Source organism: Dioscorea cayenensis, chromosome 19, assembly GCF_009730915.1.
Source record: "Dioscorea cayenensis subsp. rotundata cultivar TDr96_F1 chromosome 19, TDr96_F1_v2_PseudoChromosome.rev07_lg8_w22 25.fasta, whole genome shotgun sequence".
Lineage (NCBI taxonomy): Eukaryota > Viridiplantae > Streptophyta > Magnoliopsida > Dioscoreales > Dioscoreaceae > Dioscorea > Dioscorea cayenensis.
Genome location: NC_052489.1, coordinates 31,514,900 through 31,528,141, shown reverse-complemented (window position 1 = coordinate 31,528,141; position 13,242 = coordinate 31,514,900). Strand labels below are relative to the sequence as shown.

The following is a 13,242-nucleotide window of genomic DNA, read 5'->3' as shown; positions in this document are numbered from 1 at the left end:
ACTACTTCTAATACTTTTTTTTTTAAAAAAAAATTAATAATAATAATAATAAAATATTTATATATTATTTTAAGTAGCCATTCGCAACTTGATTGATCGTGGCGTGACTTGTTAATTTGTTAAAGCATATGTGCTGTGTACGGCAGGCAGGGGACGCCATGTATGGGCTCAGCAGGCATGCAGTGGGCTCCATAAAAAGATGCACAACAATTCAGGGCCGCGGGGGGTCACTCTCTCTTGAATCTATTTCAAATTGGCCGAGGCAACAAAAGAGCGACACCCATGTTGTCCTGCGCATCAATTGAGTTTGAAACTTTGAACGAGAACCAATTCAGCATTAAATATATAAATACACACACACACACACACAGATCCGAGAATTCCTCCATCAATCATCACTTCCCCATCCCCATGCATGCACGCACGCTTCTTAATTAACCCTCTCAAAACCATGCTATGCTGTTGCCCAAATTATAATATCTCTCTATGCATGTTACGCCGTACGTATAATTAATAATACACTCATCAAGGGTCTGGAAAGGCCTACCAACCAGGCAACCACCATTCCCATCAGGAACTTTTTTCTTCTTCTTTTCATCCCTGTTTACAAGATATTTGTGATGAGGGCTAATTCATTCAATTGAGCTGTCTCCCAATAAACTCCAGAAGCAAATGAAGTGTTATTTGGAATCATCCTTTAAAAATAAAATATTAAACTAATGGCTCCTTTTATGTTGTAAACAATCAGGTTTCGTCTTTGCTAGCAACAGCAGTTCAAGGCAGTAAATTTTACTGGTCAAATCACTCAGAATGATCCTAATGATCGCTAGTGACCTTCCCCACTCTCAGCTTAATATAATTAATTAAGCTGCTATATGAAAAAAATAAAAAAATAAGGTAATGGATTTTGTATGGATATCAGAGTTTAAATTTATAGTGTTATTGTTCTGATGTGGGTGAAATGTCACTGAAATCACAAATAAAATATCATGTAACCAATTGGAAAGCATTTGAAATTTGTTCATGACCATGATATGAAAGATGATTTTATTAAACTATTCTTTCATGTAAGCTCTGTTATTTGTAACTTTCAATATTGTTTTTTACAATGTAGATAAACTACCCCCAACACAAATATTTTTTATTATTACGTTTAAATCATGTATTAAAAAAAAAAAACTTAGGGGGCGTTTGGTTCACGTGAATGTCGCAAACATTACGGAATCTGCAGAATCTGCTCGGATACTAGTGTTTGCTATCAGTAGCGAGTAGTAATGTTGATAGTAATGTAAAATTACCAATAGTGAAATATTATTACAAAGTAAGGTGAGTAATCAGCATTACCACTAAAAGCAGTGTCCATCCAGGATTACAGAGTTGGTGGTAATCGACATGTATTTTCCAATTATACCCCCACTCATTTAATCTAATTCCTTTATTACACTCTCATAGTTTTTTTATTTTTCCTTTTATTATTTTTTTAATATTATAATTTAATTATTTATTTATCTAAATACTTTTTAAATTAAGTTTTTTTCAAATTTTTTTATACGTAGGGGATATTTTGATAAATACAAATATATTTTTAAAAATTGTGAAAAATTATCTTTTTATATTATAATTTAATTATTTATTTATCTAAATACTTTAAATTAAGTTTTTCAAATTTTTTTATATGTAGAGGTATTTTTGGTAAATACAAAGGTATTTTTAAAAAATTGTAAAAAAATAATTTTTTTGATATTATAATTTAATTATTTATTTATCTAAATACTTGAAATTAAGTTGTTCAAATTTTTATACATAGGGGTATTTTGGTAAATACAAAGGTATTTAAAAAAATTGTAAAAACTAATTTTTGATATTGTAATTTAAATTATTTATTTATTTTAAATACTTTTAAATTATATTTTTTTAAAAATTTTTATACATAGGGGTATTTTTGATAAATACAAAGGTATTTTTAAAAAAATGTGGAAAAAAATAATTTTTTTAATATTATAATTTAATTATTTATTTATCTAAATACTTTTAAATTATATTTTTTTCAAAAATTTTTATATGTAAAGGGTATTTTTAGTAAATTTGACATATTACTCGAGGTGATTACTATGACTAACCAAACATAAGTAATGAAAGATTACTGAGTAATATAAATTCTCAACCAAACATGGTAATCTCACATTACCATAACATTCCCAGACATATAACATTCCCGATCATATTACTATGGTAATCTCATTACCATGGTAATATATCATTACTGTGAACCAAACGCCCCCTTATAGTTAAGCGTCTTGACCACTTAACTGTTACCAAGGTGACTGCTGTAATTAACTACAACTAATAACTTTTAGTAGTTAATACTGGTTTTTTCTTTTCTTTTCTTTTGTTTAATAAAATTTCTTTAGTGGTGTTGCATGATGTTTCTTTAATATATTCATGATTTTATTATTATTTTTTAAATATCAGTATTCATAAATTAAGTCTTATTAGTGAATCCAGGTCATTAGTTTGAGTAAAAAAAAAAATCATGCATGGTGGTTTGTGCTCAGTGCTGGATAAAGTATGAACAGTTACTGCAAGTGCTGGGGACCATCTTTGGTGTTCCCAACCATATATAGTAGTATTTTTATTTACTATAACAAAGGTCTTGGGAAAGGATAACCCCACATGTGATTGGATTTGCAGCTACTTTCATGGCAGTGCCTACAGAAAGTCTCAAATTGGTGGCTGTCTAATCGAGACCTTGGACGGATTAATGGAATAATAATGTGATAACATGCGCTTATCTTCCTGCCAATATATATATATATATATAAAAGGTAGTAAATACAAAGGACGCAAGCTTGATAATATATATATATATATATATATATATATATATATATCAATATTGTATGAGCGGGAGACACGGCGGTGATATGTTCATCAGGTCAGTAAAAATATAAATGTTTTTGGAAAACAGAATAATTAAGCAGAAAGATAAAATGAAAATGAAAATGAAAATGGAGATGGAAGTGGTGTCGCGGTGTGAGTCGGTGGTCTGATGATGTGTGTAGTGTACTTGGGAGGGGTCGTGATGGAAATGATAGTGATGGGAGTAGAGAGCTGACGGGGCATATGGTTTGCACGTGAACAGCAGTCCTTTTTATTTTTTTTCCCTAAATGGCCTGGCATGCTTGTGATCCCATCTGCTGCTACTGTCTACCTGTTCCTTTTTATCATTAACCTTTATGGGCCTCCTCCAGGCCCTCTTCCTTTTCCTGCATCATGCTGAATTTCTCAGTCAGTTAATAATCTCTCCTATCAAAAGACAAAAAAATAAATAAATAAATAAATAATTAATTAAAAATACTAATATGAATTTCTCGTGTACATGCAGAATAATGAAGGTTCAAATTATTGTTAAAAAAATTAACTCATAAGTAATTATATTCACCTCTCTTGACAGGTTCATTCGATACATTAATTCACACGAAATAGAAATACTAACAATTTGATTGTTGTTTTTATATTTAAAAAAAAAAAAACTTTGTTTCCTGGATACTACTGTTGCTCAACGGATTAATCTTGTTATCCTGATTTTCTTTTCGGAACTACCTGTCGGTCTCGTTGGCCCATCTTTTTTTCGTTCGTAAAAATATTAAAAAAAAACATGGCAGTCGTCCTTGTATGCTCTGTGTGTGTGTGTGTGTGTGTGTGTGTGTGTGTGGCTACCATGTCCAATGATCTCACTTTCATCTCCTGTCTTTCTCTTTTGTTTCAGCTCTCCGTTCTCCCTCTCAAGCTGTCATCAACAGCTCCAACAAGTACAAAGAAGCAATAGCGGAAGAATTGAAGTGGGTGGATTAATTTATAATTAAAAAATCAATCAATCGAGGGCGAGGGCCTGGGAAAATAAATCGCATCTCAAGTGGGCTTTGTTTTTTAATTGGTGCAGAGTATTATATTGTTGGTGTTGGTGTTGGTGGTGGTGCTGGCATAAAAAACTGCTGTTTTGTGATGGATTTTTGTCGGCTGGGCAGTGAATTCATCGGGCATCGGAGGAGGAGGTGCCTGTTTGCCCACTCCTCTGCGCCAGCGCCAGCGCCAGCGCCCCTCACCCACACCTTCCACAATTCGCCAGGCCATACCCGTGGTCCCGACATCCTTTTTCGCCGATCGAATGCTTTGCGAGGGCTTTGACGGTGTTTGATCTTGTTTTCCTTAGTATCACGGTTCCTATTTCCCTTTTAATTTAATTTTCTCAAGGAGGCAAGAGTGGGGTCGGGATTCATTCTAAACTGTCTCTTTTACTCTCTTTCTCATACACTAGAGTTTCGTAGCTTTGCACCTGCTCTTTCTCTTTCTTTGATCCACCACTCCATTCCGTCTATCTTTGTTTTGGCCTTTGCTGCAAAAACCAGTGTTTGTTTTTTCTAGAATGGAATTTCAGGTGGCTCTTTAAGATTGTTTGCCCTTTGAAAAAGCTCTTCGAACTTGTGGTGGGTTGTGTCGTTCTTCGGTTCTGCCTCTACTGGACTCTTTTTGAGGTATTTGTGTTTCTTCTCATCTTGGCTTTCTTCTGCGTTTTAGGGGATTTAGACTACTTTTTCATTCTTGTACTTGCGCTGTTGATGAAAAAAAGGTGGTTTTTGACGCACAGGTCTTCCAACGATTGAAGTTCCTTACACCCTTGCATCAAAAAGCTCTAACCTTTCTGTGATTAGCTCTTCCACAGTCGTTGATCGAGCGTTATCTTGCCTGACCGGTGAGTTGTTGTTGTTGTTTTTTTAATCATGCTTCTCTTTTTTTTCTTTTATATGCCAGCCCTTTGATTGATCATATGTTTGCAATTTCTGCTTCAGTATACTTCTTAACATTTCTGATTTTCATGTACACCATTCGCAGTTGATGATGCTTGGTTGTGTCAGTGCACTCTGATCCTGTGAAATATATGAATTCTAACTTTGCTGCTCCTTTTATTCTATTCCTCGAGCTGCAGCCTTCCTCTTTTGGCCTTTTGTTCAAATTGTCTCCTTGCTAACTTCCTTCATTAGCTTTCTGATTCTATTGTTTATCCCGGCTGTTGCCACTTCTTCTTAGTGTGAAATAAAACTTGTTTCAAAACATCATCTCTTTCCTAGTTCCAGTATTTCAGTTTTCTTTGATTGTCCTCAACAAACAATGTCTTCCTCTCGACCTGCAAATTCTTCTGCTAGTTCCAACAGAAGTAGACACAGCGCTAGAATCATAGCCCAGACAACGGTAGATGCCAAACTTGATGCAGAGTTTGAAGAGTTCGGCACCTCGTTTGATTATTCCCAGTCAATTGTGGCACACAAGGGATCATCTCCTGACCCCAAGAAGTCGGAGAAAGTCACTGCATACCTACAGCACATTCAGAAAGGGAAGCTAATCCAGCCGTTTGGCTGCTTGTTAGCCCTTGATGAGAAGACATTTAAGGTCATAGCTTACTCTGAGAATTCCCCGGAGATGCTCACCATGGTCAGCCATGCTGTGCCAAGCGTAGGAGAACACCTTACGCTTGGTATCGGAACTGATGTGAGGAGCATTTTTACTTCTCCTAGTACTGCAGCACTGCAGAAGGCCTTAGGTTACCCGGAGGTCTCTCTTCTCAATCCTATTTTAGTCCACTGTAAAACATCTGGTAAGCCCTTCTATGCAATCATACATCGGGTGACTGCTTGTTTGATTGTTGATTTTGAGCCAGTGAAGCCTTCTGAGTTGCCCATGACCGCTGCGGGGGCCCTTCAATCATATAAGCTCGCTGCTAAAGCAATAGCCCGGTTGCAATCATTGCCTGGTGGTAGTATAGAGAGACTTTGTGAAACAGTGATTGAAGAAGTCTTTGAACTCACTGGCTATGACAGGGTAATGGTTTATAGGTTCCATGAAGATGACCATGGAGAGGTCTTTCGAGAAATCACAAAAGCCGGGATTGAGTCTTACCAAGGCCTGCATTATCCAGCTACAGATATTCCCCAGGCTGCTAGATTCCTTTTCCTGAAGAGCAAGATCCGGATGATTTGTGATTGTCGTGCGAGGCCTATAAAGATTTATCAAGACGAGAAGCTGCCTTCTGATCTGACCTTCTGTGGTTCTACACTTAGAGCCCCTCACAGTTGTCACTTGCAGTATATGGAGAACATGAACTCTATAGCATCTCTGGTTATGGCAGTGGTGGTGAATGAAGGGGAGGAGGAATGTGAGAACTTGGAGTCTGGACAGTCCCAGCAGCAAAAGAGGAAGAGACTTTGGGGCCTTGTTGTTTGCCATCATGAAAGCCCAAGGTTTGTTCCCTTCCCTTAAGGTATGCCTGTGAATTCTTGATGCAGGTGTTTGCCATCCATGTCAACAAGGAATTTGATTTAGAGAATCAGCTCCACGAGAAGAACATCCTGAAAAACCCAGACACTGCTGTGTGACATGTTGCTCAGAGATGCTACACCTGTAGGCATCATGACACAGAGTCCAAATGTTATGGATCTAGTGAAATGTGATGGTGCTGCCCTTTTGTACGAAAATGAGATTTGGAGGCTTGGCTTGACCCCAACTGAAACTGAGATTAGAGACATTGCCTACTGGCTTGAAGAGAATCATATGGATTCTACAGGTTTGAGCACTGACAGTCTGCGTGATGCTGGATATCCTGCTGCTCTAACCCTTGGTGATGTAGTTTGTGGGATGGCAGCTGCCAGAATTACTTCCAAAAGACATCATGTTTTGGTTTTAGATCTCATACCGCTGCTGAAATCCGATGGGGAGGTGCAAAGCATGATCCCTTGGATAAAGATGATGGGAAGAGAATGCACCCAAGGTCTTCATTCAAAGCGTTCCTTGAAGCCGTAAAGATGAGGAGTGTTCCCTGGAAGGACTATGAGATGGATGCTATTCATTCCTTGCAGCTTATACTGCGAGGGACTTTCAATGATTCTGAGAATTCCAAGAGGAAGGCATCACTGGATGCTCGAATCAGTGACCTTAGAATTGAAGAAATGGTAGAATTGCAAGCGGTGACCAATGAAATGGTACGGTTGATTGAGACAGCGACCGTGCCAATCTTGGCGGTGGATGTCAATGGATTCATAAATGGGTGGAACCTGAAAATTGCTGAATTAACGGGTCTCTCGGTAGATGAAGCCATAGGGAAGCATTTGCTGTCCCTTGTAGAAGATTCTTCAGTGGAAGTTGTCAAGGAGATGCTTTTTGGCATTGCAGGGTAAGTATTGTGCTCCATCTCCATTTACTTGGTTCCTTGACTTCCAATTTCTATTTGTGGTCCTTCATTCATTTATTTTACAATTTACATGATATAGGGCTGAGCTTAATTCAATTTACAAACTTGTAAATTTAAGCTGGTACCCTAATTATCTTATGTATCATACATGGTTAGGGAAGGAAAAGCAGAATGTGCAATTTCAGATGAAAACTCATGGCCTTCGGAGAGATGATGGTCCTGTTATCTTGATTGTCAATGCTTGTGCAAGCCGCGACATCAATGAGAATGCAGTTGGAGTGTGCTTTGTGGCTCAAGATATGACTGGTCAAAAGATGGTCATGGACAAATTTATTCGGATTGAAGGAGATTACAAAGCTATAGTACAAAATCCTAGCCCGCTGATCCCACCTATATTTGGTGCAGATGAGTTTGGCTGGTGTTCCGAGTGGAATCCAGCCATGGCTAAAGTTGTCTGGATGGAAGAGGGATGAAGTGATAGATAGGGATGCTGTTGGGTGAGGTTTTTCAGGGAGCAGTGCAGCCTGTTGTCGTTTAAAGAACCAAGATGCATTTGTGAATCTTAGTGTGGTCATTAACAATGCCATAGCAGGCCAAGAAACAGAAAAGACTCCCTTTGATTTTATCAGTCGTAGTGGTAAGCATGTGGAATGCCTTCTCTCGGTGACCAAGAAAGTGGATGCAGAAGGTATAGTCACCGGAGTGTTTTGCTTCTTGCATACTGCTAGTCAGGAGCTGCAACAGGTTCTCCATGTCCAGCAGCTGTCAGAGCAAACGGCCATGAAGAAACTGAAAGCTTTTGTTGTATATCAGGCATGAAATAAGAAATCCTCTTTCTGGAATACATTATTTCCGAAAAAAATGATTGAGGGCACTGATTTATCTGAGGGAGCAAAAAGAGCTATTGACTTCCGAGGGAGGTGCCACCAGCAGGTTAACAGAATTCTTGATGACCTGGAGCTTGAAAACATTACAGACAGGTATCGTATCCTCTTACTCAAAAACTGATCACACTACATAAACTGATCCGAAAATCTGAGAATAAGAGCCCTTGGTGCATCGAGCTTGCACTGAAACAGTGGATAGTCTGATCCGAAGGTGGTTTCGTTGATTGATTAGAGTGCTGGAGGTCCTTCTTTATGATAATCTCATATCTTCCTTCTCATAAAAAAATTTTCTGGCAATTTGCTCTGCTGGTCCTTCAATCAATGTGCTTTCAGCATGTTTATGGAAGTCATTTCTGTTACTTGATTTTATTCCATACAAAACCAGAAGAATTCAATTAACCTATATTCTTCTATTTCGGGTACTCTGTTTATGCCAGAATTACATCCATGTGATCAAGTTTGTAGATGTTACTGATCCTTTACCATGCCAATTTTCTTCCAACAGATGTTCTTATTTCGTTTAACTTTAAAAATGATCATTATTTTTTGTATGCTGATAACGTTCTCTTGTCTATTATCTGCAGCTGTTTGGGTTTAGAAATGGTGGAGTTCATTCCACAGGATGTCTTGATTACTGCTGTGAGTCAAGTCATGATTGCGAGCAATGAAAAGGGTGTTCGAATAGTTAACAGTCTATCAGATAAATTCATGACTGAAGGCCTTTATGGGGATAATCTGAGGCTTCAACAGATCCTTGCTGATTTCCTGGTGGTGTCTGTGAAGTACTCTCCAAATGGAGGTCTGGTTGAAATCACTTCTGAAATAAATAAAGATCAACTGGGAAAAGATCTCCATCTAGTGCATCTGGAGCTCAGGTACCATTAACATGCTTCTTTGCAGTGCTTATGAGTTCAATGGGGGGCCAAGTGCTTCACCACAACCCTGGCTTACTAATTGATTGACTTGGCGAAATTTTTAGCATTTGATATTGTTTTTTCAATAGCTATTTGTTCCACTGGCCGGGTCTTGCAGGTATTAATATAGTTTGATAGTCCACAGACACTTGGCAAGTCAGCAAAACAATTTACAATTGCCTTTTTCGTTTGCCATTCATTCATGCATGCATGCATAGTGCTTGTACCAATGTGCCAAGTGTAGCATTTCTCTTGAGCTTTATTGGTTTTTCTGAATTTTACTAACGCGTGGCTGGCCCTCTCACCCCTTGCAGGATAACACACATGGGTAGTGGAGTGCCAGAGGAATTGCTGTCTCAAATGTTTGGAAATGGTAGTGAGCTGTCGGAGGAGGGCATCAGTCTGCTTGTGTGTAGGAAATTGTTGAAGCTCATGAATGGTGATGTCCGTTATCTCAGGGAGGCAGGCAAGTCGGCTTTTATCATCTACCTTGAGCTTGCTTCTGCCCCTGCCCCTGCCCCTGCCCCTACCCCCGACAAGGCCAAAGGGACAGGCTACCCTATGGTCTGAGCCAATGCCGCCAGCTAGTCACATCAATAATATATATATATATATATATATATATGTTTTAGTTAGCTAATGTGCATCAGTCTGCTTGTGTATTGATTAATAATGTACGTACTCTCTTCAATAAGAAGAAATCAATATCATGCGGCCTTTGCTGCGCTTGGGCTTCCCACTACTGTTTTTGTGAGCGTTGTACTTGTGCCTTATTTTATTTTCTTTCTTTCATCTGCTGCCTGCTGTAACTAATATCTTGCTTTGTGACTGCAATATCACTCCTTGTGGTATGAGCAGTTCTTGTTGTGTTGGTTGAGTCTTTTTTGTTTTGAAAAAGTGGATAAACCACAAACATTAAATAGAAAAGAGGGAGCCGAAGCTCTACATAGGATAACCACCAGAGGTGGTAAGGGAAGAACAACAAAACAAAAAGCCGAGAAAAGAAAAACCCCTAAAGGAGGAATCCTTTAGGGGGCTACAAAAAACAAAGACCACGAGCTAGATCTCGCGTCAGAGGCAGGTCCGACGGCGGGTGAAGCCCTTGAGTCTCTTGAGCTCAGGAAATCCAGGCTCCTCTTGATCTTGGACACTGGCTCATCAAGCTTCGCTTCTTTGACTCGGGGAGTCTGCATTGAACCAAGAAATTAGCTATGCATATAATTTTTAGGATAATGGAGACAAATGGGAGACAAATAGAATTGAAAATGCGAGCATTTCTTTCAGTCCAGATATGCCAAATGATAGCTCTCACAAGCAAGTCCCAAAAAGGAGCGGAGTTTTTAGAGCAACCTCTGCCTCCAGCTCTCCCCAAAGGTCCTTGAGAGACCTAGGGAAGATAAAAATCCCAAAGAGCTCGACCAAAAGTAGCTCCAAATATGCAGGGAAAAAGGGCAAAAGAGGAGGAGATGATCAGCGGTTTCTACCGCCGCATGACACAACACACAAGTGGTAGAATGAGCGAATTACATCTACGGGAGCTAAGTTCTCGAGTGTCGAATCTTGTTAGCCCAAGCTAACCGATTGAAAAAGATTGATTTTTTTGGGCAAACCCCCGGGAATGACAGGTGTTTTTGTTACAATCGAGACCTCCATCATTCGAAATTATAAAAAGGCTTTTAACACTGAATCGCCATTTTGCGGTGAGAGTCCAACGCTTTTTCATCCATCCCATTGGATAAGCGCCAGAACGGTAGTTATCGACAAAAGTCTGTTCCAATCAGGGGAGTCACACAAAGGAAATCTATCCTGACTAAGGATAAAAATCTACGATCGTGACATCCTTAAATTGGACAAGATGGAGCAGATTGGGGCCAAATGTCCGCAGGGAGCTGTCCCTCGACCCGTTTTCTAACCAAAAAGTGTGGTCGCCTACGATGCACAAGAGAGGATAAATTTTTCCCTAAAAGGTGGGAGGGCATGTAAGATGCCATTCCAAAAAGAAAGATACGCTCTACGCTTTGCTTGTGATAAAGGTTCCACATTGGGGAAGAAAGGAAATAATTTTTCATGAATAATGCCCTCCCACACCGGTGAATCCACGAGGCGATCTTCCACCACCATTTGCCCTAGATGGGGCGATGTTAAAGGTTTGTAAATTAAGAATACCCCACCCTCCTTGCTCTCTTGATCGACATAGTCTCCCGGGGAAACAAAGTCCGATCTTACTACGGTGAATGTTAGGGGCTCGACCCGGAGGAAGTCTCACAGTATCTTATCAATACTCTTAGCAACCCAAGAAGGGGCACAGATATTGACATCCGATAGGGTGGGGATGGCCCAGTCAGACACGAGTTAACGAGTGAGCCTACCTCCTAAAGATATTAATTTAGTTTTCGAGGCTGAGCCTCGAACGAATTTTGTTGATTAGGATTTCCCAATCTTGTTTTCTTGGCCTTCCCCCGGAGATTGGGATGCCAAGATAGGTAATAGGAAGGGAACCCGTGCTACAATGGATCGATTCTCGATGGGAAAAGTGGGGTGTAAGATTTCTTTGGGAGGTGTGAGAGGCAAGTTTTGTCCGAATTAACACTGAGACCCGATAATCCTTCAAAAATGTATAGAATCAGTTTGATGACACGCAAGTCCTCAACACCCCCATTTGTTAAAATGAGAAGATCATCAGCGTATTGCGGATGACACATCTTTTTTCCTGAGTTACCAAGGATCACTCCATGCAGAATATCAGCATTAAGTGCATTGTTAAACATTGTGCTAAGAACATCAACTGCTAGGGCAAAGAGGAGAGGTGAAAGAGGGTCCCCTTGTCTAAGACCTCTACGGTATCTAAGGTAACCACTTGGGCAACCGTTGATAAGGAACTTAGCTTTGGAAGAAACCAGAATAGCATTAATCCAACCAATCCATTTATCGCTAAAACCCCTAGCTTTTAAGAGTTCCAACAGGAAACCCCAATCCACCATGTCAAAAGCTTTTGCAAAATCAACTTTGAGAATTAAACCTGGGTGCCTATGTTTTTGCATGTTGAAGATGAGTTCATTAGCAGTGACAATGTTATCAGTGACACATCTCCCTTTTATGAATGCCGACTGGGTCTCATCAACCAGTGCATTGATCTTAGATCTCAATCTGTTTGCTAAGATTTTGGAGATGATTTTGAGGGAGGAATTAATCAAACTAATCGGTCGAAAGTGCGAGGGATTTTCAGGACTAAGAATTTTGGGGATAAGCGCAATGTAAGCCCAATTGATTCTCTCTAAATTAGCTCTTCCCCCAAAGAAATCATCACACAGTTTGAAAATGTCAGTCTTGACAATATCCCAATATTTTTGAAAGAAAAAGATAGGGAAACCATCCGGACCAGGTGCTTTATCAGCATTAAGATCAAAAACTGCTCTTCTAATTTCCTCCTGAGAGAAGGGTGAGTCCAGTGAGGATAGATCATGATTGAATTTGGGACCCAAACATTGCTCCCGATTAATTTTTGAAAGCGGAAGTCCTGCGTGAGCTCCACGAAGATTTTGATAAAAATTGGTGAAAGAGTCCCTCAATACTTTTTCAAATCACGAGACCCTGATGTTATTATGGGTGATCCAAGGAATGAAATTTCTGTTACGTCTGCCATTGGCAACAGAATGGAAGAATCTAGTATTTTCGTCCCCCTCTTGTAGCCAGGTAACCCTAGCTCGCTGCTTCCAGTAAATCTCCTCATGTTTGAGAATTTGCGCTAAATCAGATCGCAAGGAAGAGTCCTTGGCCACTTCCTCTTCTGTGAGAGGATGCGAGTCTTTTAAAATTTCTAAACGGTCGATATCGTGTAGTAAAGCTAGCTTTTTGAGCTTTATCGAACCAAATTCCGTCTTGGCCCAGTGCCTCAGAAGGTTTCTGAGGTTGGCAATCTTCTTGGCCAGAATAAAAGCACCACAACCTTGGAAATGTGATGAGCTCCACCAGTGGCGAATACGCTCCTGAAAATGTTCCACCGAACACCAAGTTCGTTCGAAGTGGAACGGACGCTGAACAGGTGAAGATCCCTTAAAAGTGATTGAGCTTGCCTGATATCATCCAAATTGGGGCCGCCATTAGACTTGTCTCCAGGGGAGAAAATGGAGTTGAAATCCCCACAGATGACCCACGGGACACCATTCCTGTGGAGGCAAAGTCTAATTTCTTTCCAAAA

The 13,242-nt window shown here is 39.6% G+C and overlaps 1 pseudogene; it reads left to right on the top strand.

Moving 5' to 3' along the window:
- The first annotated feature begins 4,652 nt into the window (after positions 1 to 4,652).
- On the top strand, positions 4,653 to 9,763 carry LOC120249626 (annotated as a pseudogene).
- Positions 9,764 to 13,242: the final 3,479 nt, after the last annotated feature.